General features: G+C 56.9%; 1 long non-coding RNA gene across 1 annotated transcript; it reads right to left on the minus strand.

Moving 5' to 3' along the window:
• Positions 1-818: 818 nt before the first annotated feature.
• LOC309791513 lies at positions 819-25,497 on the minus strand. The gene is made up of 4 exons (XR_014291510.1): positions 25,002-25,497; positions 21,792-21,866; positions 19,120-19,185; positions 819-1,003 (listed from the first exon to the last, which is right to left on the minus strand). It is a non-coding gene; the product is annotated as an uncharacterized lncRNA (long non-coding RNA).
• Between the last annotated feature and the right edge of the window lie 184 nt (positions 25,498-25,681).

The following is a 25,681-nucleotide window of genomic DNA, read 5'->3' on the forward strand; positions in this document are numbered from 1 at the left end:
CCTCCTTCGCCTAAGTCACTGTCTTCCAGCCTCTCCCTTTGACAACACCTCCCCACGCTGTCTGAGAGGCTGTAACAGCCTGTTAAACAGCATAATGAGAGGAATAAAACCCACTGAGACGTGACCCAGCACGGCACACAAAACCTGAGGCTGCCACGGGCGGCCTAGAGGGGTTTCGTGGGGTCGGAAGTGCGTGGCAAAGACAGCACAGCCGGGGCGCGGGGCCGAGGGAGGGGGGGCGTGGCGGGAGCGGAGACGGCCGAGCCGGGGCGTGGTGGGGCCGGGCCGGGGCCGGTGCCTGGGAGCGGGGCGGGCCGGGCAGTCCTCGGAGGGACCTCTCCGTCCTCTGCCTCGCAGAGTATGGGAAGCGCCCGGCTCTCCAGCTGCACCTCCTGCCTCCGGGGCCGCGGGACTGTGCTGTCAGGTGTTACACGCTGGGCCCTGGGCCCCGCCGCCTCTTGTCAACCACCCTCGCAGCCGGCAGTTTAGGCGGCTTGGGGAGGCCCCGCTCGGCGCTGCGCCCCCTCGGCCCGCGTCTATGATGCAGCAGGCCTCCTCGCGGCTGCCCCCCCCTCTGCACTACCTGCCTGAGTCCCGCTCCTGGGCAATCCGTGTGCATCAGTGTAGCACACGGTCTTTCCCACCATCGATATTCCCGGACCACCTGCCCTTCCAGAACCTTCCCATGAAGGGGTGGGGTCACCTGTGGCCCCTCTTTCAGCCTGGGCAGGCCTCCGATCGCCTTATGGATAGAGTGCAGCTGAGAGGTGCTCTTGGTCAGCGTGGCAGCTGTAACAAATACCACAGACCCGGCGGCGTAAACAGCAGACATTTATTTCCTCTCAGCTCTGGAGGCTGAAGATCCAGGTGTAGGCAGGGTGATTCCTCCTAAGGCCTCTCTCCTTGGCTTGCAGATGGCCGTCTTCTCCCATGTCCTCACGTGGTCGCCCCTCCGTGTGTGTCTGTGTCCTAATCTCCCCTTCTTATTAGGACACCTGTCAGACTGGATTAGGACCCACACACATGACCTCATTTTACCTTAATTCTCTCTTTAAAGACCCCGTCTCCACCACAACTGCATCCTGAGCTACTAGGGGTTAGGACGCCGGCGCACGAATTTGGAGGGGGCACAATTCTGCTCATAACAGATGCTGTCTGATGTCTGAGGCTGGTATCATAAAAAGCAATGCGCCTGCCGCCGGAGCACAGGGGTGGTGCAGTGGGGGCCGGGGGGAGGCCCACGTGGAGGGGAAACCAAGGCCTCTGGCCCTCTGCCAGCACCCCTGCCAGCCACGTGAGTGCACCATCTTGCAAGGCATCCTCCTATCGTGGACCTGCCTTCCACGGGACTGGTTCTATGCCAGGCTCTCTACCTACACTGGCTCCTAGAGCTCCTAGAGCAGCCACAGCAGGCCTGTGAGGTGGGAGACATAACTGTCCCCGTTCTGCAGGGGACAGACTGGAGGCTCAGAGAGGGCAGGCCCCTTGCTCATGCCGAGCAGGGCCCAGGAAAGGCTGAGCCCACGCTGGTCTTAACCACTCTTGGCCAAGCATTGAATCGTGCTGCCTCAGCCTGGACAGTCCTCCCCTGGCCCCAACTGGCGGGTTCCACACCTGGGCAGGTATGGGGCCAGTAGCCAGTAAACATCCCCAAGGAGTGGTGGGAAAAAATTACAAAAGTTACAAGATGACACAGCCTCCAGGAGCCCCAGGCAATGGGCTGTCAGCCCCTCATTGGCTGTTGGCCTGTGTTACCCTGGGCAGCAAGGAGGGTGGGACCCTGAGAGGTGAGGCCTTTGGGTTGCCTTGGATCTTTCCGCAAGGTTGAGGTGGGTCCCAAGGATGCCGGAGAATCCTGGCACCAGGAAGGGCTCAGGGCCAGACCCCCAGCACCCCTCTCCCTCCCCGTGGGACCCTGTGGGTCTACGTGGCTGGGAGGGCGGGTGTCACAGGGGGGCTCTGGGGGTGTGCACCCACCCCCACCTCTCTGCATTTGCTTCACGTTTTACTCCTCTCTCCGCATGGCTTCCCCCACCCCATCTCTCTTCTTTCTCTGCAAATGGACATCAGATTTCCCAGACCCCATGGGAATAAAGCTGCCCCGCAGCCACCTGCAGGGACTGACCTGCTACCCCAACTGCTGATGTGATTGGTCTAGCTTAAGTCAGGTGACCGGCCCTGGTCCAATCATCAGGGCCCAGATGGGTATGGGGCAGGATGGCAGGGAAGATGTGACAGCTGGGTTCACCCTAAAGCCACAGCCCGCATCAGTGTCAGCTCGGTGCCTGGACTAGACCTACCGCTCCTGCAGCCACGTCCCCTGCCCAACCTCCCACAGCAATTGGCACAGAACCGGTCACATGTGGCTTCTCCCTGGATGTCAGCCAGGTGGGCCAGGAGCGCACCTCGAAGGTCACGCTGAATATGATCTCTGGCCATCTGGCTGGGGGTGCGGTGTCCAGAAGCAGGAAAGCGATAGGACTCTTGGCCAGTTGGTCAGAAAAAGGAACATTCTGTTTGGTTCTGAGTGCCTGACTTTAGGGACACTGGCAGATCAGAACACCCCCAGGGACAAGATGGGAGGACCCGGACACCAGCTTAGGACACACGGTTAAGGAACTGGAGGTGGTCAGCAGAAGGAGAGGATGAGCTGGCCACCTTCAGACACCAGACAGGAGGGGGGGGTGATTTGTACATCTTCAGAGGGCAGAGCACAATCAACGGAACAGATTGGACCCCACACTGGAGAGACTTTCCCACAGCCAACCCGACCAGCATTAGATGTGGCTGCCCTCGAGGTGGTGAGCTCTCCATCACTGGTGGTATTCAAGCAGCAAGAGGACAGCCATGGGTCAGGGACACCGTACAGGGTGAGCAGTGGGCCCCCCACGCTCCCGCAGCTCTTCTCATCTGATGGCCGCCATCCAGGGCTGGCTCTGGGGAGAGAGCATCTCTTTCTCTCTAAAAATGAATCCTCACTTCTCATCATTTCTGTCATGTTGAGTCCTTCAGGAACAGCTGTTAAGAAATCACATTTGTACCTTCTCAGGAGCTCTCTTGAACTTGGAGTGCAAATTAACTTCATGTGATCTGAAATATAAAAGGTCGCTTCTCCCACAGATTAAAAGCTGGGGGCTGCTTGCCAAGCTGGTGAGCGTATCAGGTCCTGCAGGGACGTCTGCGGGGACGGCTGGGCATCCATGCTGCTGCCACGTTCACGAGGACGGCTCCGCATTGTCCTCTCTCAAGGCCGTCTGCCCCGGTCACAACGTCCGCCCAGGCTGTGGCCTCTCCATCCCTGATGGCCCTTCCCTGCTGATCTGCAGCCTCCGGGACTTCCAAGTGTACTGAACACCCACACAGGGCACGCGGAGCCAGGACCCTGTCCTGCCCATCTTCCTGGCTTCTTCCTGCCTATGTTGTGTCAGAAGTGGGCAGGGCACAGCCGAGGGGCCTTCAGTCTCCCCACGCTGCACGAGGGCGGAAGCCCCCAAGTTCTCGTGTGTCCCCACACCCAAATCCCCTTGGATGCCAGAGGTCCTGGCTACTCCCCCCGACCCCATCCCCACCTCCCTGCCTCTCCACCGGTCACCAGGACCGGAACTCCCCTTTACTGCACCCCATCCAGGATTCTCTCGCCCTCACTCATCAGCAAGACTCAAGGACATCACTGCCAGCCCTGGCCATTGAAATGCTAAATCGGAGTCCAGGGAACCGAGAGGATGTTCTCACTCAGAGAGCCTGGCTGTCCCAACCATTCCCCTCGCTGTGAGCTGGCTCTGCACCCTGGGCTGACCTTTCTTTCACCTGTCTGTCCTGGATGGGATCCTCCCTCCTCCCCACCCAGGGGCCTTGAGGCAGCTCAGGGCTCAGCCTCAGAGATGGGAGGCATCAGGGAACACGAAAGGATGATTGTTTTGCTAGTGTCAGAATGTTGTGCCACTACACAAGAGCAGGACTGAGGGGGGGCTCATGTGGCTGGAACACAGTGGGAGGCAGGGGTGAGCTGGGCCCGTGGCCTCGTGGCTAAGCGTTCGGGCTCAGAGGTTGGAGAGGTCTGCCTCGTGGGCCTAAGGTGAGCATAGCCCCATGCCTGGCACCCACTGAGTGCCTGATGCAGGGTGTGGTGTGAGGGGGGAGGCCAGGGCGGGGCATGGACGCCTTTGGAGGGTCTGGAGGAGACTAGAAAGCATGGGGAGAACAACCAGGCCACAGCTCTGGAAGGGCCTGCGTCCTGTGTTCTAGGCCAGCTCCTTGTCCCAGGTGGAAGGGGAGCATGGGCTCCCCAACCAGTACCCACGTGGGCTGGGGGCCAGTTAGGGGCAGAAGCTCACAGACTGGTTCGTTTCCAATAGAAACGGCACCATGGCCACATGGGGTCCCTACAGGATTTCTAGAACCTCCAAATTGATCTCCATTTCAAATCCCAATTACGTGCTCTTAAGGAAGAAGTTGGGAAGATGCTGCTGGGTCCAGGAGGATGGGTCTAGGGGAGAGTCAGAGGGCTCAGTCCTGCCTGATAAGGCCCCTGGTTGCAGCCAGCCTTGGAAACAGCAGCCCAGCAGCCGCCAGCTATCGCCTCATTGTAGGGGCTGCTCTGGTGAGGGGACGAGGGAGAGGTGGCCTGCCCTTCCAAGATGGAAACTCACCCCCCTCAACTGACCAACTGGGAGTGGCCATCCGTGGAGGACTTGGGATACAGCTGAGGGACATTGAAGCCTGGGTGGTCCTCATCCCTGGGATGGGACATAGCATAAACCAAAGCCCTGTCTAAGGACAGACAGGAGGAGCCCAGGGGGTATAGTCTGCACGGGACCATGGAAAAGGCGCAGGGATCAGAGAGCAAAGGAGCATGGGAAAAGTCAGCCAAGTCCCTAACTAGCCAGCACTCTTGTCCTGGTCCCCTCAGCTGACCTGGACCCCTGACCAGGGGTGGAGGAGGCTGTGGCCACTGCCGTCTCAGCATCACTGCCGTCATCACCATCATCACCATCGTCCTCACGGTCACCATTACCTCCATCATCACCGTCATCATCATCATCTCCACAAACATCATCACCATCATCTCCACCACCATCACTATTATCATCACCATCAACATCACCATTATCCCCATCCCCATCATCATCATCGCCGTCACAGTCACCACCATTATCAGCTCCTGGTCTGCGCGTACTCTTTCTCCCTAGGCCTGTGCACACGCCGCCTCCTCCTTCCATAACTCTCTACACAGCTTCACCTGGAGAAGCGCTGCTCACTCATTCGGTCTGAGCTGGGAGAGCTCTTCGTGGCACTTTCCCCTGAGAACCCCACCCCCGTTCTGGGCACCCACGGCCCCTCTTTCCCCATCACAGCACCGAGCGCACTAGATTGGAGCTGCTTGTCCGACGTCTGTCCGTTCAGCGCGGAGGTAAGTCCTCGGAGGCAGCCGTGCGCATTCACGCTCCCCAGCCCTGGAGAAGGCCCGCTCCATAAACAGGTCAACGATCAGCCACTAAGTACCCCGATGGGCTGTGTTCCTCCTCGGACCAGGCGGGCCCTGGGCCAGTGTTTTACATGCACGATTTCTACCTCTTAGAGCACCTCAGAGTTCAGGCCTTGCCTACAAGGACGCTGCCATTCAGAGACAGGGACTGACTCACCGGGGGTGCGCAGCGCCTCAGAGGCCACGCCAGGATGGGAGGCCAGGCGACCCTCACCCCAGACGCAGCACTGCGGCTCCTTCTGCAAGGCTCTGGTTCCCAGTTCCTGACTGGGGTCTGGTTCGCATGGCCTTGCCAGCGTCACTCCAGAGCCTCCCCTGCTGATCGCTACTCCGCAGAATCCCACCCTGCACACCCACAAGCTTGACACAAGCAGCTGTCAGTCACTGCCAGCGTGGTGGCACCATCATCAGAGCCCTTCTCTGGAGTCCTGAATCAGCACGCCCCACCCTGGTCTCCGATGGGAGACCCTCAGCCATGGCCGCCTGCTCACCAGATGTCCACTCCAGTCCTGCCGCCAGCCCAGGTGTGGGACCAACCTGAGGCCTGGTTGAGAGTTCCCTGACCCCCTGCACTCTGCTAACTCAGGACTAACCAGGACCGTCCCCTGCAACCTGGGGCCTGCAAAACCGTGCTTCATCAGCATCCTCCCAATAGTCCCAAGACCAGGCCTAACCCTTTCTCCATGTGTTTGGGGCACGTGGCCGGGCATGCCCATCCCCAAGCACCCGTCAGGCCCTGAAGGCCTGGACAGCCCTGGCTTTCTGAATCTTGGGTTGTAGGGGCCACACACACCATGCACACACACGTCCACACGCCAGGCACACAGCACCCAGGCAGAAGGCCCCCGGGCCTTTGCATCCGACACCTACTGAGCCTGCCCTGGTCCACCCTGAGGACGGCCCGCCGCCTGGCCACTCTGCTTCCCCAAATCTGCTCATCTGACATCAAGGGCTCCCAAGGGGAGAGAAACCCGGGGAACATAATGAATCCGGAGAACCTGCATTATTAGTTCAACCTTCTGGCTGAATTGGAGTTTACACCAGAGAGTCAGCCTGGCAAGGCAGCAGGGTGCCAGAAGCTTCTCTCAGATTTGGGGGAATCAGGACGGGAAGGGGTCCCAGAGACCAAGTGACTGATGAGAAATGGGGGTCTGGGGTGGGAGGTCGTCCAGCATCACGCAGCCTCTCCTCCTCAAATCCGCCCGGGGATGTAGCAGAAGCAGAGGGACACAGCCCCTCAAGGCTGGCAAACGGCTTCCCTGCGGGAGGGCACGAGACCTCAGCATAGAACTGGGCTCCACCCCCAGTACAGCATGGCCGGAGGGACGGGCCGGAGGGACAGGGGCCGGAGGGACGGGCTGGAGGGACAAGGCCGCTCACCCCTTCTCCCCCCGTCTGACTTCTGCCCCACTGCCTTGTGAACGATGCCCCCACCAGGAGCTTCCCGTAACCAGGGCTGTGTTTCCAGGGCTGTGTTTCTCTCAGCCGACACAGGAAGGGGATATTGCAGCCTAGAGGCATTTGGAGATTAGAATGCTTTAATTAATTTTTAGTGATCAATGTTCGCAAGGCCTTTTGGAGATGAAAGTCCCGCGGCCCCCACTGTGTGACTCCACTAATGGAATAATAATCTGTATAATGGGTTAAAAACACACAGCCCAACCCCTCAGGGTCTGTGGGAAGCGCAGAGCCGCTTCCTGTCAGTGACGCGCGATACTGTCATCTGAGGAGAGAGGCTTGTCTGTGTCCTCACAGCCCTCCCCCAGGACTCAGGCCTGTTCCAGCCGGGCGGGCAGGCGTCCTGGATGAGGAGCTGCCTGTGGGGGCCGGGGGAGGGGACAGTGCAGTGAGGGGCCCTGCCCCTGCCCCACCCCACCTGCTGGCCCAGGACACAGCTGCTCAGTGAATGGCAGCCTCCCATCTCACCTGTGTCCCTACCCCCCATCGTCAGGCCCTCACACAGCTGATTCCTCGTCCCCATGGCCTGCTTGCCTCCCCGCTGGCCCAGCCCAAATGTCCCTTCATCTCCCTTCATCAGAGACTCCCCAGGCCTGCAGCCCAGGCCGACGGCCCCATTACCCCTCCCACAGGCTCAGCCCCGGAGCACACATTACGGACCTGTTGTTCCCGGTTTGTTCCCTCTCCTGCTAAACGGTGGCCTTTGTGGGTTTGTTCCCTCTCCTGCTAAACGGTGGCCTTTGTGATCGTGTCACCACCATATCCCCACGCCCAGCAGAGCTCCCTCCCTGTCCTGATGGGCGCTGGCTGCTTGGATGGGAGGGAGGGAGGGAGGAAACAGCACCCTTGGCCTGGGGCTCCGGCCCTCTTGCTGTGGGGCGGGAGGGGGGCCCCTGGACCATCTCAGAAAGGCAGGAACTGGGGGAATAGCAGCGGGGGTGCCTCTGGGCTTGGGGTCTGCAGTCAATCAGGCCTCTTCTCCTGTGCGGCTCCCTGCCAGCCCTGCTAGGTGACAGCTTCCCCAGGCCCCGAGGTGCCCAGTCCGCCTGGGCTCTGGCCTTGTTCCCAGTCTCTGGAGGGCTCCTGCCTCCGCCCCGCCAGCACTCGGCCTGACCGACAGGCCCTGCCACCCCCCTGACAACCTCCCCGGGCGCCGCTGCAGGTGAGCAGAGTCCCCCGAGGCCGAGGGCTCTGACGGGCTGCAGGGAGGACGGGACCCAGCCCCAGCCTTGGCTTCTGCTCCTTCACGGGACATCGAGCTTCCCTACCGCCTGCTCTGCCTGTGCTGGGCCCCTGCCGGGGGTGCCACCCCAAGGCCACGAGCCCTCTGTGCCATAGCTTCCTAGCCACTGGTCTCCTCTTCCCAACCAAGCTGGAATCCCACTCTGTTCGTCACCGTCCAGTTGACCTGGGGCCAGTCACACGCCTTCCTGAGCCTGGTTCTCTGGGGACAAAATGGGGACCGCAGGGAGTGTGGTCTTCAGCGTTCAACAATATCACCAGGGCACGAAGAGAGCTCCTGGCACGTGGAAGGTGCTGGAAAATGTTGGTCAGGCCTGACTAATCTTTCTAGTCCACGGTGCCTGGAAAGGGTGGACAGACAGACCGGGCTGCCTTCTCTCCAGCTGGGAGCGTGGCTTTAGCCCCACCGTTTCCAGGCAAAGTCCTACAGGTGGCACCGGGAGCTGCCACCCTCCCCACGCAGCCCCCACACCGCCGCCGTGGCCAGGTTCCTCCTCCAGAAGAAGAAGGAAGGAGGCAGAGGAGGACGAGACATTGGAGAAGTTGGCAAGTTGCAAGGGAGTGAGTGGAGTTCTGAGAACCCCAGGTGCAGCTTAACCTACAAATGAAGAATTATGGTGATGAGAAAGAAGGCATATTTGGCGAGGCAGCCTTGGGGGAATCGGAACTTGGCTGACGTGCAAGGAAAGGCAGGTTCGGGGAGACGGTGCGGGCGGGATTCTGCTCGGGGAGCGGGTGGGAGGGGGCGACCCGAGCAAGGTGCTTCCCCCACCCAGCCTCAGCCCTCCCGGTGCCAGGGCAGGACACCCACTCCTGGCCGGCGGGTCCAGCCTGGCCGACTGAGTCGCCCCTCGTACATCACGGGCTGCGCCTGCGGACGCCCCAGTGCTGTGTTCTCAGGCCCCAGCGTCCCCACCCCGCCGGAGTCAGGGGATCCCGGCCCCAGCCCGTGGTGGGGGGCATCACGCCCAGCACTCTCGTGGCCGGGCCTCTGGGGGAACTGCCTGCAGGTACGGCCACAGTGGTTCTCTCCACCAAGATGCAGTCTGTTTCCCCTCCCTTTGCCACTGGAATGGGGTGGGATGGACGTCACCCATTCCCAAGTTGGACGCGAGAAGGCCCTGGAAGGCTCCCCCGATCGGCCCTGTCCCAGTAAGGAAGCCGGTCCAGCCTTCCGAGGGCAGGGGCCCCGGGAAGGGAGCCGGCCCAGCACCACGGCCTTGAGAGCGAGGCTCCCAGGACGCTGCCACGGGTGGGCGAGCCCTGCTACACCAGAGGGAACCACCAGCCCTCCTCTGCCTGGTCCTCTGGGAAGCCGCCGGCCCCCAGCCCCCAGCCCTGCCGACTTTGACCCGTGTGGGCATAACCTTGGGCCCTTGGAGGTGAGTCTACGGCCCCTCTGGTCACCCGGCTGACTGACAGCCAGGCGAGAGGCCTGCAGGAGTCCCCGCCGAATTCTCTCTACATCCTGTGAGGGCAGCCGTGCTACTTCCCCCCATCTCCCAAGGGAGGGCATTTGAGAGCTCAGGTCACAAAGCTCCTGGACGGCAGAGCCCAGACTCACACCCAGGCCGCCTGTGTCCTCTGAAACCACACCCCCCTTGGCCAGACCTGAGGACCACAGCCCCGCCCTCTCCAGAAGAGTCCAGCCCCTGCGTTCACTTCTCAGGCCCCTTTTGCTTCCCACCCGTCCTCCCAGACCCCAGACCCCGGGCCCCCAGCTCCCCCTCCTCCACCGTCTGCCGTCTCTTCTGCTGGCTCCCTATTTGCTACGCGACCCAAGGTGTCCAGGCAAGCTCTCTCTGCACAGCACGGCGGGGCGGACCAAAGATGCTGCGAGTCCTTGCCCTCCTCCTGTTGATGTGGAGCCTGCACCCCCTCCCCTTAATCTGTGGGCTCAAGAGTGTATGGCGGGGGACCTTCCCTGGTGGTCCAGTGGTTAGGACTCCACATTTCCGCTTCAGGGGGCATGGATTGGATCCTTGACCAGGGAACTAAGATCCCACATGCCATGTGGCATGGCCAAAAAAAAAAAAGAGCGTACGGGGACTGAGACTCAGATACGTGTACACCCATGGTCACAGCACCATTATTCACCGTAGCCAAAAAGTGAACCAACCCCAAGTGACCATCAGTGGATGAATGGATAATGAAATGTGGTCCATCCACACCATGGGATATGATTCAGCCTTAAAAAGGAAGGAACTTCTGACATCTGCTGCAGCATGGATGAACCTGGAAGACATGAGGCTCAGTGAAATAAGCCAGTCCCAGAGGACAGACACTGCCCCAGGTGGCCTCTCACCAATGCCACGTGGAGCAGAACCGCCCACCTGAGCCCAGCCCGGATTCCTGACCCACAAAGTCATGAGCTATAGTAAAATCGCTGTTGTACGGTTTGTCATATAGCAAACTGGAACATACAGCAACAGACCATCCAGATACCAACCCACGACACGACTGACCCTTTCCTGGGGCCCAGAGCATGCGGGCAGCTGGGGGCATTCAGGTGAGTTAGAAACAAACCCTTCCCTGGGGGGCTCATGGCCTGGTGGGACAGGAGCCTGATGAAGGGTGGGACCCAGCTGGAGAAAAGGATGGAAGGCTTCTTGGTGTGGCTGCTTTGGGCTCTGACCCAGTCAAGACTCTCTGAGCCTCGGTTTTTCCATCTGGTGTCTCCTCCTGGTGACATGAGGACCATGAGACATCCCAGGAGGAGATGGTCCAGGACACAGATATTCACCAGCGCCTGATGGAGTTGGTGTAGAAATACCTCCAATACCTGGAGGGGGATGGCTTTGAGGGATGCTCCACAGTGTCGCCCAGGGCCCTGAGCAGGGGGGAGCCGCAGCCGTCCACTTACTCCCCCCCTGCCCTGAGAGCATCTTCCAATGACAGCACTCCTTCTCAGACCCTCCTCTCAGGGTTGGCTTCCAGGGAGATCCCCAAGTCTTTCCCAGGACAGCCCTGATGCCTGTCTTGCTCAGGGAGGTACAGGGATGGGTGTAGAAGCAGACAGGTCTGCAGTCAGTTCTTCAGCTGTGCAGCCCCGGACAACCTCTCTAGAGAGGTCACCTAACCTCTCTGAGCCTTAACAAATTGATGTCTGTAGACGGAGGGCTTGGCTCCTGGGTCAGTACCAGTGTCTTCCTCGTGTGGCCCTCAACGGTGGTCCCTGCTCTGTCCCTGGTGCGCTGTGTGACCTTGGGGCACTCCTTCCCCTCTCTGGGCCTCAGATTCCCCCAGGTTCAGGTAAGGGATCAGCCTAAGCTGCTGAGACCCACTGAGCTCTTAGAACACAGGGTATTTGCTTAGGAAATACCACCCAGGGGGACGCTTGTCTATGGCTCTGGTTCCTCTCCTGGAAGAGATGGAAGGACAAGCCCGCTGGTTCTGGGGTGCCCCTGGGTGGGGAGCATGGAGAGGATCTTTGCCCCGGGACCCTTTGCCCACCCTCCCCTGCTCTGGGCTCCTACATCAGCGATGGGGAAGGACGGCCAGCACTCCAGCCCTCTTGGCAATCTCGGGGCACGGCGGGTACTCCTTGGCGGGCACCCCCACCCCTTGCTCGCCTCCGCTGACCTCGGTCGCTCTAGCCTGTGGCCCGGGCCCTCCAGCTCCACCCAGAACTCTCTTATCCTCGGTGCCTGCTCTGTGCCAGAGAGCCTGCTGGCTGGGAGGGGGGCACCCGGGGAGCAGCCCTGTCACAGGGATGGGGCCTCCCACCTGCCCGCCCACGGCCCCAGGCACAAGCCCCAGAGTCGATGCCCAGGACGGGCTAGGAGGACACAGGACGGGGGAGAGGAACCAGCCAGGCGTCTGACCCCAGGGCAGGAGAGCGGCAAACTGCCAGGTCTGCTCATCCAGGGCGGCCCCGCAGCACCATCCATCATTCCCAGCTGCCTGGAGAGAGAGCCTAGCTCTGGGCAGTGCGCTCTGCCAGCCCGCGGACCCTACCTGCCCTCCCTGTGACCTTGGCGCCCAAGTGCACAAGTCACAGGGCCTCGCAGACTATGCAGCCCACCCCGGAGGCGGCAAGAGGGAAGGTGGGTGTTCCCAGTTTGTGGATGGGAAAACTGAGGCTTGGGGAGGTGGATGCCTTTAGGGTCCTTCCAGGGGAATGACTGCAGGAGAGCAGGTCACCCAAACTCATTTAGGAGTGACCATTTCCTGAGCAGAACCACAGGTGGTCAACATAGAGCATGGATCAGAACCTGGGTCTCTGGACCCTCAACGCAGTGCTCACCCCCCAAGCCAGGCTGCACCAGGGAACCAGCCCCCCAAGGCTGCCATGCCCTCCCTAGGCGGGAGGGGGCCTGGGTGCTCGGAGAAGGGTGGGGGGGTGGAGGGCAGGAGTGGTCGTCACCCTAACGAAGCCATCTCGCCACTGTAATGAAGACCTCATGTACCTCCAATGACACTTAGCAAATCCGGGCACAAATAAATAACCCTAGTCCAATTGAATCAACCTTCAACTGATCAGCACAGCTAAACAAATTATCCCGAGGCCCGGACGAGATTAAAAGACCAGGCAGGCGCAGGCTGGGATCATTCGGCAGGCGGGTTCATGGGGTTTAATGAGTTTACGCCAAATCCCCCGGTGTTCATGTCTCTGGTTTCAGGCCACTCCGCTCCCAGAGTGCAGGCTTTCGGGGGCCTCGGCCCTGGGGGCTGCGGAGGGAAACCAGACACACGGCGGCGGGAGAGAAGCGGGTAGAGGACAGGCCGGGAGCAGGGACGCCCTTCGGGTACAGGAGAGAAGGTGCAGGAGGCTGTTGCTGGACTGCCCCCTGGTGATGGAGCCAAGTCTGACGTGCAGGGGGGTGGGCAGGAGCTGGCGGCAGACCCACCCCTCTCCTCACCCTGCAGTGCCATGGCCCACACACCCACATCCAGACCCGGGCCCCCCAGGAGGGGCCTGCCCTGCAGGGCCTCGTCCCAGAGGGAGTTCCCCTGCCCCCAGCCCTGTGCAGGGGCGCTGGAGCCTCCCCGGACACGTGGTGGATGGAGAAGCCCCTCTAAGGCCCCAAGGCGACGCGAGGCCCAGCGTGTGGACAACCGTAACAGTCTGGGGCGGACCACTGCCAGCATCCTCGCCAGTGTCCCAGCTGCGCGCTGCAAAGCCTGCTGTCCTCCCAGGACCAGGACACAGCCAGCCTGACACTCGCTGTGGGGAGGGAAAGGCTTGGGCCTCGGCTCCGCCAGCGGCGGCAGCAGGGCTCAGGGCTCCTGGCCAGCCGTGGCGGCGGGAGCGGGGAAGGTGAGCTGAGCAGGAACGCAGAGAGCTTGCCTCCCAGGGCGGGTGCCCGGGACGTCGTCGGGGGATCGCTGGTGGCAGCTGACTGGCCGCCCAGGAGGGTGCAGCAGAACTGCAGCCTGGATGAATTAAAAAGCCCCCACTGTGTGCCCCCCACCCCCGAAGGTCTGACTTCCCTCATGCTGGAGGGTCGCCAGGACAGCCGGATGCCAAGAGCCGGGACAGAGGTACCTGCGTGGCCCCACTCGCCCCCAGCGTCCAGGGGGGAGGACGGACGTGAGGCGCAGCAGAACAAGGGCCCCTCCAGGGGCTGTGCCCACGGGGTCCCCGCGCCACAGCCTCACTTTCCGATGTCACTCGTGTGTCTTTACGAAAGAGCCAGCAGTGCCCAGGAGGTGGAGTGGGGGCTGTGCCCTTCGTGGGGGGCTGGTGGTTAGGAACCACTTGAAAACAAGGGGGCAGGACTGTCAGCTGACGAGTGATGGCGGTTCGTTCCCAAGGGAGCTCATCCCTAGCGGAGGTGGCAAGTCAGGCAGAGAGGGTGGTGGGCGGACGGGGCCACCGGCGCACGAGGAGGGACCGGAAACACACACGCGCACAGGTACACACACATGCAAACACTTACACACGCATGCCTGAGCAGCTCACCCCCTCAGCAGCCCTGCCAGCACATACCACGGGGTTCTGTTCAGATGACAATTTGGAAAAGGCAAAACTACGGGGACAGAGAAGAGACCAGGGGCCACAGGGGCTGGGGGACAGGAGGGAACTGGGCAGGTGGGGCACCGCGGTCATGGCTATACGATCCCACGCGTTGTCGAAACTCAGGACGGCACATCAAGTGCATCTACTGCATGTACTTCAGGCCTCAAGTTTTTTAAGTTATAAAATATAAACCTAACCTGGCCTAGAGCCCTGCTATTTATTCAGAGAATGTCAAGGCCCTCAATTCCTCAAGGACCCGGGGGAGGCTGGGTCCTTGCTTTCCATCCCCCCAACCCTCCTGTCCTGAGTGATGCTTTGGGGTTACATCCCAGCAAGGGGCAGTGAGAGTGCCCAGGTGTCGCCCTGACACCTCAGTGGCCCCTTCAGAAAGCCTGGGAGAGGACAGTCCTCCCTGTGGAGTCTGGACAGCCTAGCGCTTCTGACCATGAGCAGGGAGGTAGGTACCTGGGTGCCTGATCTTGTTTCCCTTTTCTCTGTGGCTACCAGGAAGCTCAAAGCTAAACCTGAGGCCCAATCATAGCGACGGTGGAGGACCCAGTGGCCAGCATGCACCCACTTTGTGTTTCATTATGGCCTTGACAGCCTAGTCCAGCTTATATTGCCTAGTCCTGATCTGTAACGCTCAGGCTGTGGTCTGATTTATAATCCTGTTAACTGTGAGTGTCCTACGGCCTCCCCGGGGTTGGGGTTGGACTTGGACTTCCTGCTAGCCCTACAGTGCATAGCTCAGGGTCCGGCCCTCAGGACAAGCTCTGCAAGTGCCTGTGACATAAATGACAGATGTCAACACCTTTGAAGGACAAAGAGGTTTGTCATTAGATGACTCTTTGGATGGGGAGAGGGAGAGACCCAGAGAAGCAGGTGGGAGTGGGGGTGAGGAGAGAGACAGAGACAGAGGGGTGGGCAGGGGAGAGAGAGACAGAGAGGGAGAGTCCCGGCCTCTGGGAAAGAGGCAGGGGGCCAGCCCTGCCCTAGTGTGGATGGGGGTGGGAAGGCTCGAGGGAAGGAGGACGCCCCCCTCCCCGGCGCAGAGGAGGACAGGGCTCCTCCGTTCCTCCGCCCACACTGGGTTCAGCCCTGTCCCTGCTCTGCACGCTGAGAGCGTTCTGTGGCCTCTGCTGCCCCCCAGAGGTGTTCTCTGGTAACGCAGGCACTCCCCACCCAGCTCTCCCTGGGGCTGGGGGCCACCCTGCAGCTCATTCCTGCCAGACCCAACTCAGATCCAGGCCTGGGTTCGCCTGGGGGCTCTGGGTGTGTCTACACAGTGCAAAATCCCCTGCTACAACGGCCAGGAGTACATTTCCTTCTTTCCCCTTTTTATTTCTTTTCTGAAATATGCTAAAAGTTCAAATAGTACAGAAATGTGTGACCATGGAAACTGATAAAAGTCCCAACTAATTCTTCACCCTCACCACGCCAAAATGTCACGTCTGTGACAAAGTGTCATGACTGACCTTTTCACCAGGCAGTAGATCCTGTGTTTCTAGGACCTCTTTGCTTATAGGTCCATCTTATTTTTCAAAGTTGTCTTCCTAGGGGAGTATTTCCACCGTGCTTTCAACCTCCTTTGAAATTCTTGCCTGTCCCGTTTGTTGGGGTGGAGTTATTCCTGTTTCCACCTGACTCTGCCTTGACCTTCAGCTGTTTGCTCATCATTGGTCTCTTCTCTGCAGTGAGGTGGTGGGCATCTGGGGGTCCCGTCAGACCAGCTCCTAACAGAAAATGTTCATTGACTGAGTGACCAAGCAAACATTTCACCCCTGGATGGATGGAAGAATGGATGGACGGATGGATGGATGGATAGATACATGGATGGATGGATGGATGAGCGACCTCAGCACTTTCAGAGGAAGCCCCCAGCAATGCAGTGCAGGCCCAGGCAGTGGAAAGCAGACCTGTGAGCGCTGAGGAGCTGAGGTGACAGTGCCTGGGCAGGACACCGGCCACACGTGCTGTGCACAGAGGCTGGCTTCACTCTGGATCCCTCTGTGCACTGGGATACTGTAGGGTATGAACATGTTATCTATTCTAACGACAACAACGCTGTTATCGGTAACTTTCAGGGAAGAAGAAACGCAGGAAGACTCCACCTACTGGGGCTTAGGTGTGAGGACGTGAATCCCAAGCCTCCGAGCGCCAGGCACTTGCCCACCTGTGCCATCACTCAGCTGCCCACTCCCCAGACCTCACTTGGGACCCGGCTGAGCTGCAGCTTCCTGAGGACGGCTTGGCAGCACCCAGCTGCGAAGAGCCCTGGAACCTGGGCCCCAGCCCCACACTGCTCCCCTGGTGCTCACCACACCTGTAAGTCCTGGTTCCATGTCTGCCCCCCGCCCCACCATGGGCTACAGGACAGGGCCCTTGGAACCCTCAGCACCTACACAGGCTTAGGTCACTGGGCACAATGTTCTAAAGGCTCATCCAGGCTTCTCTGGTGGCGCAGTGGTTAGGAATCTGCCTGCCGATGCAGGGGACACGGGTTCGAGCCCTGGTCCGGGAGGATCCCACATGCTGCGGAGCAACTAAGCCCGCGCGCCACAACTACTGAGCCTGCGCTCTAGAGCCCGTGTGCCACAACTGCTGAGCCCACATGCCACAACTACTGAAGCCCGTGCGCCTAGAGCCCGTGCTCCGCAACAAGAGAAGCTATTGCAATGAGAAGCCCGCACACTGCGAGAGTAGCCCCTGCTCTCAGCAACTAGAGAAAGCCCGCCTGCGGCAACGAAGACCCAACACAGCCAAAAATAAATAAATAAAATTTAAAAAATTGCCGTCTCTCAAACCACTAAAAAAAAAGTTTAAAATAAAAAGGCTCATCCACGTTGTAGCAGGTGTCAAGATTTCCTTCCTTTTTAAGGCTGAATGATTTCCCACTGTGGGGACAGACCACATTGTGTTTGTCCATCTGTCTGTGCATGGACACCTGGGTTGCTTCCACTTTCTGGCTACAGTGAATAATGCTGCTGTGAACGTGGGTGTGCATGTTGACATATCGCTTCAAGACCCAGCTTTCAATTCTTTTGGGCAAACCCAGAAGTGGAATTGCTGGATCACATCATGATTCTATGCTCAGTGTTTTGAGGAACTGCCACGTGGCTTTCACGCCACAGCTGCGCCATTTTACAGCCCGTGAACAGTGCCCGAGGGCGCCAATTCCTCCACATCCCAGCCAACACGTGCTTCCTCTCCATCTGTGTGTGCACATTAGCCATCCTAATGGGTATAACAGGCCTGCATTCCAAGGCAGCGCCTGCTTGGGGTTGGGGTGAGAATTTCCTATCGTTTGTCTGCTCTTTGCTTGGATCGTTTACTTGCCCTTCTTCAACTTACGCAGCTTAGGATTCACTCAGGACACACAGTTCCAAGAGCGTAGACAAATACACAGCCCTGAAAACACCATCACAGCCAAGACACAGCCGACCCCTCAGCCCCTGGTGCCCCCCATTTGCGTTCAAACCTGCCCCTCACCCCCCGTCTGCAACCCCTGATGCGTAATCTTGCCTCTTCCAGAACATCCCATGAATGGACTCACAGGGCACCCTGCCTTCTGTGCTTGGCTTCCCTCCTTCCTTGTACTGTTTTGGGGTCCATCCACACTGTCACATGCCCAGAGTAATGACCCATCACGTGGATGGACCCCACTTTGTTATCCGTTCACCTGCTGGAAACATTTGGGCTGTGCTCCGTTTCTGGTCACTATGAAGGAAGCCACTAGGAACATAACTGTTGGTGTGGACATAATTTTCATTTCTCCTGGGTAAATACCCAGGAATGGGATTGCTGAGTCATATGGTAGGTGTATATTCCCCTTTATGAGAAGCAGCTACACTGCTTTTCACACTGCCTGCCCTGATTGGCCCTCCCAGCAGCAAGGCAGCGACGCTCCAGTTGCTCCCAGTTCCTGCCAGCACTTGGCGTGGCCGGACCCTGTTGAGTTTAGTTGTGTGTTTTGCTGGGGACACTCTAGTGGGATTTAGCCACATCTCCTGTGGCCATCAGTCCACCTCGACACACAGAACCACAGACGTTGGGATTTGGAAAGGCCTTCAAAACACTTTGAGTCCAGGGCTTCCCTGGTGGCACAGTGGTTAAGAATCTGCCTGTCAATGCAGGGGACACAGGTTCGAGCCCTGGTCCGGAAAGATCCCACATGCCGCGGAGCAACTAAGCCCGTGCGCCACAACTACTGAGCCCGTGTGCTACAACTACTGAAGCCCATGTGCCTCGAGCCCATGTTCCGCAACAAAGAAAAGCCACTGCAATGAGAAGCCCACGCACCACAACGAAGAGTAGCCCTGGCTCGGTGCAACCAGAGAAAGGCCATGCACAGCAATGAAGACCCAATACCAAAAAATAATAAATACATACTTAAATTTTAAAAAAAAAACAAAAAAACACTTTGAGTCCAGTATCTGCAGTGCAGACATCCTGGTACCGTCCTTAGGCCCAATGACCACCTGGTCCCAACGCCTCCACAGGGAGGGCAATCACCGCCTCCTACAGAAGGCCCTGGCATTCCTGGAAAGTTCTGTTGGTCAGAAAGTCCATGTGCTGTGCCTAATCTACCTTCTCAGAACCTCCATGTGGTACAGGCCCTGGGCCCAGCCTACAGACACAGAATGGGCCTTCAGGAAGGTGGGCCCGCCCCGACCTCCCAGCCCACTCCGTTCCCTCCCTGATCAGACAAAACCAACTCCAGTCCATCCCCCAGGGCCCTGTCCCCATCAGAGGGCAGGAGCACAGAGGAATGGATCAGAGGCACCTGGAGGCCACCCGGCCAATCTGCCCATTTTACAGATGAGGAAACAGAGGCCTGGAGCAGGGAAGGGAATTGTCCAAGGTCATCAGCAAGTTAGTGCCAGGGCCTGGGGGCAGAGCTTGGGTTTCTTTCCACTTCATCCTGCCCCCTCCCTAGCCCCACCCACCACTCTGGACCCACTGCTTTACACACCAACTTGAATGCGATCCAATTGGGCAAACGTTTATCAAAGCCGCACGCTGGCTTTCCGTCCTCTCCCTGTAAAAGAAAAGAGTACGAACGATAACCAGCCTGGCAGGCTTTGTCATTTGGCTTGACAGGGGGCAACAAGACGGCCTCTTATCGGGGGAATAACTTCTTAAAATATTGAAAGAAAGGCTTTCAGAAATTGTACATGGATTAAGGTTTCATTTATTAAAGAACTAAACAAATAGTGCAGGATGTGGGTACAAGGCAGTTTTCAGTATTTCTAAAGAGGGCAGAAAGCCTCACTCTAGGAAAAAAAGATTGTAATACCTGAGCTTGACTAAGTTCGGCGGAAAACACAGTGACAAAAGCTAAACTCTCAATTCCGTGCCCTGCTGGAGTTAGGTCCCAAAATAGAGGCTTTTCTTTGTGTTGACCGTGTGACATTAAACAAAAATACTCCTGCTGACATGAAACTCCAAAGCTCAGGGCACCCCTAGGCCACACAGCAAGCGCCTGCCCCAGAGGGCACCACCGGCCTCCACGGGAATGAGATGCTTTCACTCCTGACCCTGGGCAGCAGGCATCTCAGAAATGATCTTTAAATGCTCCCTGGGAAGAGGATTTATGCCCTTTCCGGGTGAACCGCTCCCTGGACCCTTATAAACTGGGCTCGGTTTTAATGGTATTCATTCACTTCCCTCGGGAAAAATTCGAATTTCACGTAGTCTCAGGGTTTTGTTTCTGTAATAAAATATATGTGATTTTCAATGGGTTGCCTTTAATCTTTATATCCTATCCCTTCCCTCAACTTGGATAAACCTGGTTTATGAAAAATTAATTGTTCACTATCTCTTTCTAGGTAACTGGGTGCAGTAAAAGGTCGTTTCTGTGTCCCGGAGTCCCCTGGTTAGAACTGTCTTATTTCCGTGCTGCTGCTTATTCAAAGGTTCCTTGCGACCACTGAGCGCACAGACACTGTGCCACACAGGCGACTGCCGGGCATGCAGCCGTGCCACAAGACCAGGTCGCACCTGCTGGGGGCAGAGAAAGGCCAGTGGCGAGGCTGGGGGTAACAACCAGGGTCCACAAGCACCAAGGCTCTCTGTCCTTGGCTGCAGGGCTGCCGAGCTGAGGGAGATCTGCAGACAGCCCTGAGGCTGACCCCGTCGCCGTGCTGGGCCTCACTGCCTCTGCAGCTCTTGTGCCGCTTAGGAATTTACGTCCTGTTACAGAAAGACCCAGTTCGGTATCATCACAGCCTTTCTCCAGAGACGGGATGGTGGCATTCAGGACCTCATAGCCCTAACGGTTAGGGGACCGGGCAGGTCGGTTTACATCGCCCCTCCTGGTCTTTCTGCTCCTTGCAAAAGCCTGGGCGTGGAGAGGCTGGAGCCACCGATCACACGAGGGCCCGTGCGTGGGGCACTGCCAGCGGATTCCAATGACCCATGAACGGAAGGAGACTCTATCAAGCGCCCTGTATGTGCCAGGCCCTAAACGAGGCCCTTTTGCAAATGGGATGTCATTTAATCCTCCCCGTTACTGAACAAGCAAGAATGGGTTTCTCCAAAAGGAACGAAGCACTGACATAGGCTACAACATAGATGAACCCCGAAGGCTGAGGGAGAGAAGCCGACATGAAAGGCCACAGAATGTGAGCCCGTTTATAGGAAATGCCCAGGACAGGCAAAGCCGTAGGAACAGAAAGTAGATGAGTGGTTTCCAGGGGGGAGGCCTAAATATTTTGTACCTTCCACTTACGATTTCTTCTCTGACATACATTATTTAGAATTATTTTTTAAACTCCCAGATGCATGGGAAGTTGCTTTTACATTAACTTTTTTTTTTGGCCGCATTGCATGGCTTGCAGGATCTTAGTTCTCTGACCAGCGATTGAACCCACAGCAGTGAAAGTGTTGAGTCTTAGCCACTGGACGGCCAGGGAATTCCCAACATTAACTTTTTTTTAAAACGGTGATTGGTTCAAGGACAGGCACGTGACCAGGCTGGTCTAAGGAGATTCAATCCTGGGACTTTCACTGGGAATACGGGGAAAGCTCCTGAGGTGTGGAGGCTGTTGATTCTACCACAGCATGGGGGACAGCCTGTCTGAGAGTAGGGCCCACACGCCCACAGAGCTAAGAGGCGGAGAAAGACATCATGCGACGCTCTGGGTCTTTTCAGCCCAGAGAAAAGCCAGTCTGTTCTCCTTTTGGGGCAGAAGATGGTTTCACATCTGTGTCTGTCACCTACACTTGAAAAAGTCCTACGGATACAGCTTCCCTCACTCATTCCAAAATATCTATAATCTAAATGTCATAAAATATCTGATGGTTGTGTCTCAAGCCTGCATCACGAATGTAATCTCCGACACCTGCTACCCAGCGCCTCTTAAAATACCGGCCAAGAGAAGTGACAGTGATTATTTAATTTATATAAATAAAGTGGTTCTGGGACTTCCCTGGCAGTCCACTGGTTAGGACTTGGAGCTTTCACTGCCGTGGCCCTGGGTTCAGTCCCTGGTTGGGGAACTAAGATCCCGCAAGCCTCAAGGCGCGGCTAAAAAATTATTTTAAATTTAAAAAATTAAGTGGTTCCACCTATCACCATGTCTCACAAAAACTCAGAAGGACGTTGCCTCTACGAGACCCAGGCAAACCCTGGCAAAGGCTTACCCGTTCCAAGGCTGTGATACCCAGGAGGTCCTTTTGGTCCAAGTGTTGTCTACCTGGGTACCTGCAGTCAGGAGGCTGCAGGGGAAAATAGATATTCTCATAGCACAGACAGTTTCATGAATGAATTGACCATTTACATAACTGGGCTCCACTCAAACACCCCTCCCTGTGTAGCTCCAGAATCTCTCTCTCTCTCACAGACACACACACGCACCCAACATTGAAAGGCCTGGGGATCACGTTGTGAGGCTGTGGAAGTACAGTGCAAATCAAATCAAATTGTAAATCTTAAGAAAGATGCAAGATTTCAGAAAGTCCATAAATGTAATAATACTGAGGGATGTTCAGATCTAGCCCAAAGCAATTGGCAAGAGTAGGAGGGCCTGGCCGCGCAACTGAGGACCACGAATCTGACAAGGTAATGACAGGCTGGTGCTCCCACAAGAAGTGATTCGAGTATCAGAGAGAGGCTCTTGGGGAAATGGAGGGTGCGCTTGTATGTTTTAGCGCAACGGATCCTCTTTATAACGGAGCTGAGAAAATCACACATGATGTGAAGGAGAATGCGGAGGGCTATCACACAATTTGTCGGAAAAACTATGAGGCTGCCAAATCAACACTTGATTAATTCTTTGTTGGTTCTACAAATTAACTTATAATTGCATTCAGAACCTAAGTTTCCTTGAATACAAGACAAATTCAAGATATCCCCCCCTTTTTTTCTTTCTCACGATAAATTCTCAAAATCTTTTGCCCCACCATTGACATCATTACTATTTGATTCCCACTTTAAGTGAACTCACTTAAGGGATCTTTCTTTCCAGTTCGATTTCCATCTTGCACTGGAGAATGCTCAGTGGCAGGCAGTGAGCACCTCCTCCACTATTGTAAGTGTGTAAGTTCTGCCCACACATCCACTTAGGCCACCAAGAAGCCTCCTCCCTGACTGCCCCCACCTCACCCGAGGACAGCCTTCGCACCTCATTTCCTCCAAACTTAGTCTTTATCGAAGATCTAGACCAAAAAACAGCCAGTGTCATCAAAACATCATCCACTTTGTTCTTCCAACATCTCTTTTATAAAAGTGATAAGCTTATTTCAGACTTAGGGTTTTTTTTTTTTGGTTTTGGTTTTGGTTTTGGTGTGGGGAGGGTCAGATTTCTTGTACCAATCTGCCTACAGAGAGAGGATGCATGAATTGGTGAATAAAAGTCAATGAACCTTTTAGAGGTTTCACATGGCAATACATTGGCAATTGGCTTTTGGGGTGTGTGGGGGGTGGATGTGTGTTTAAATTTAGAACCAACAAAAAATTAGACTCTCCTGAGAAATTGATATGATTCTTTCTTTTTGAGTACTGGAACCATGAAACTCATAACCTTTCCCACTGTGAACTGGCTGCAAGAAAGCTCAAAAACAAGTTTCCTCTTGATTTTTAGGTCTATTTTGATAATGTTTTGTAGACTTGCCTTTTTCTTTTAGGCCACCAGAAATCATTGTGGAATGAGCATGCTTCATTTGACTTAACTTGGACTGTACAAGGAGCCATTACATCATGAGAAAAGGCGGTAAGGACATGAGGGGTCCCAAAGCTTCCTAAGGGGTTAAGTGATGTGGACAGACCAGGCTGGGGGTGGGGCAGAATGTGCCCTGACAGGCCTGTCAGGGAGCCGGAGAGGAAGCCTTCTGAGTGTGTGGCTTTGAAGGGTGTTCATCCCCTCAGGAAGAGTCTCAAGGCTCAAATTACTGCAGTACCAGACAAGACTCCCCACCCTGCCAATACCACTTCCAGCGTGGAGAAAGGGAAGATACGCGGGGGGCTGGGGGGCGCTCAGAATCCCTGGGAGGAACCAGAACTCATCCTGCTACAGGGCAGCACTGTCCCTCATCTTCCCCTTTACCCGGGAATGCGAGTTGCGTTGCGAGACCAGTAATTAAGGGTAAAGGTCCGAAACCCAGATCCAGCCCTTATCAGCTTTGTGACCTTGGGCAAGTTCTTTGAACCTGAACATCTTGTCTACAAAACCGGGATAATAACAACTCTACTTAATGGGGATGTTAAGATTAAATGAGTTACTATAGAGAAAGCACTTAGGGGCTTCCCTGGTGGCGCAGTGGTTAAGAATCCGCCTGCCAGTGCAGGGGACACAGGTTCAAGCCCTGGTCCGGGAAGATCCCACATGCTGCGGAGCAACTAAGCCCGTGAGCCACAGCTACTGAGCCTGCACTCTAGAGCCTGCGAGCTATAACTACTGAAGCCCACACGTCTAGAGCCCGGGTTCCGCAACAAGAGGAGCCCACGCACCGCAACGAAGCGTAGCCCCTGCTCGCCGCAACTAGAGAAAGCCCGCGTGCAGCAACGAGAGACGCAGCCCAAATAAATAAAATAAATACTTTTTAAAAAGAAAGCACTTAGAACAACGCCTGGCACATACTAAGTGCCAAACAAATGTTAGCTATTCTTATTATGCCCTTGGACATGGGAGGATATCCCAGATGGGCTTCTGAGGGCAGAGGCCCCGGCGCTGCCCAGAGTGGTTAAAAAGCCTTTGTTCGACGCTGACAAAGATTCTCTCCTACACCAACCTCTACTCCCTGAACTCTTTTTCAACCAGGCCTCCACTTTTTGGACTTCTGCATTTTCCAATTTTAGCAAGAACTGCCCCCGCCATCCTCCATATCTGATACCCTCCCCCCCAGGTCTGATCAGTTCCTCATCCCCCACCGACCCCCAGGTGGTCTGATACCGCCCAGGCCTGCCTTCAGCGAGAATCCTGCTAGGTTTCCTTGGCTAGAAACCCCCAACCCCCTGATGTTTCCTCTTAGTAATTTCCCACCCACTGACCTAACGCCGCTCCTTGGCTGTAAATTCCCACTGGCCCCTGCGGTTTTAAGTGAAAAATGTCACCTGCCATAACAGTAAACAAAGGATGTTGCAATCTACAAGCCATCCCCTTACAGCCCTCGGACGCTGCACCCTGAGGGGACTCCTCAGGATGGAAAGCAAAGGATACTGGCCCCAGAGAGCTGAGGTGCACATCAAAGGAATGATTTCAGTGAGTCCAGACTCTGGCATCTTCCCATACATAGAGAAGCACTAAATTCCTTAACTCGAGGTGCCTGGTTTTCTTTAATGAACAGTATCTTCGGACGTTCCGACTACCCGGTGTTGGTTGTAAAAGCCGCTATGTATCCTGGATCCTCCCTTACCTCTTCAGAATAGTCCCTGAGTTATCTGAGATGCTGTGTCCGGGCTTAAGTCCTCAGTTTTGTCCACCGAATAAAACATAACGCTCAACTTTTAGGTCGTGCATTGTTTTTTCAGTCCACACGGTATTTGGGGCTGAGCCCGCTGGGTCCCACACTGAGGTCTCTTGTGCCCTATGTCAACGGTCCTGAGTGGAATGTTTTCAGCCCTTTAACTGCCCTCCGGCCCTGCTTTTCTCTCTCAGCTCCCTGGGCTTCTGTGAGGGTACTGGAGCCCACGGCCATGGGGCCCGAGACCCCATTCCTGGAGTTCCCCAACCAAAAAGCTGCAGGGTCCCCGGCAGGAAGGCCCGAGGACCTCCTTCTGGAAAAGCCACAGGTCCCTCCACTGAGGGCCTGGAACCGAGGGGCCGAGGCCTGCAGGTTGGGGGCGGGGTGCAGCTCCTTCCCGCTGACACGGCGCCGAGCCCGTCAGCTCGGCAGCAGCGAAGCCCTCAGCCCAGGGCCCGGAAGCCGCTGATGGGACCGGAAGCCGCCGATGGGACCGGAAGCCGCCGGCGGGACCGGAAGCCCTGGAGGCTGCACTTCCGGGGGGCGGAGCGAGCGCGCAGGCCTGCGGCTCGAAGGGCGGGGTTTGTCGGGAGGCGGGCCCGCATTGCCCACGTGCGTCACTTCCGGGCGCG

The sequence above is a fragment of the Mesoplodon mirus genome (genome assembly GCF_964341445.2).
Source record: "Mesoplodon mirus genome assembly, chromosome: 15".
Taxonomy (NCBI): domain Eukaryota; kingdom Metazoa; phylum Chordata; class Mammalia; order Artiodactyla; family Ziphiidae; genus Mesoplodon; species Mesoplodon mirus.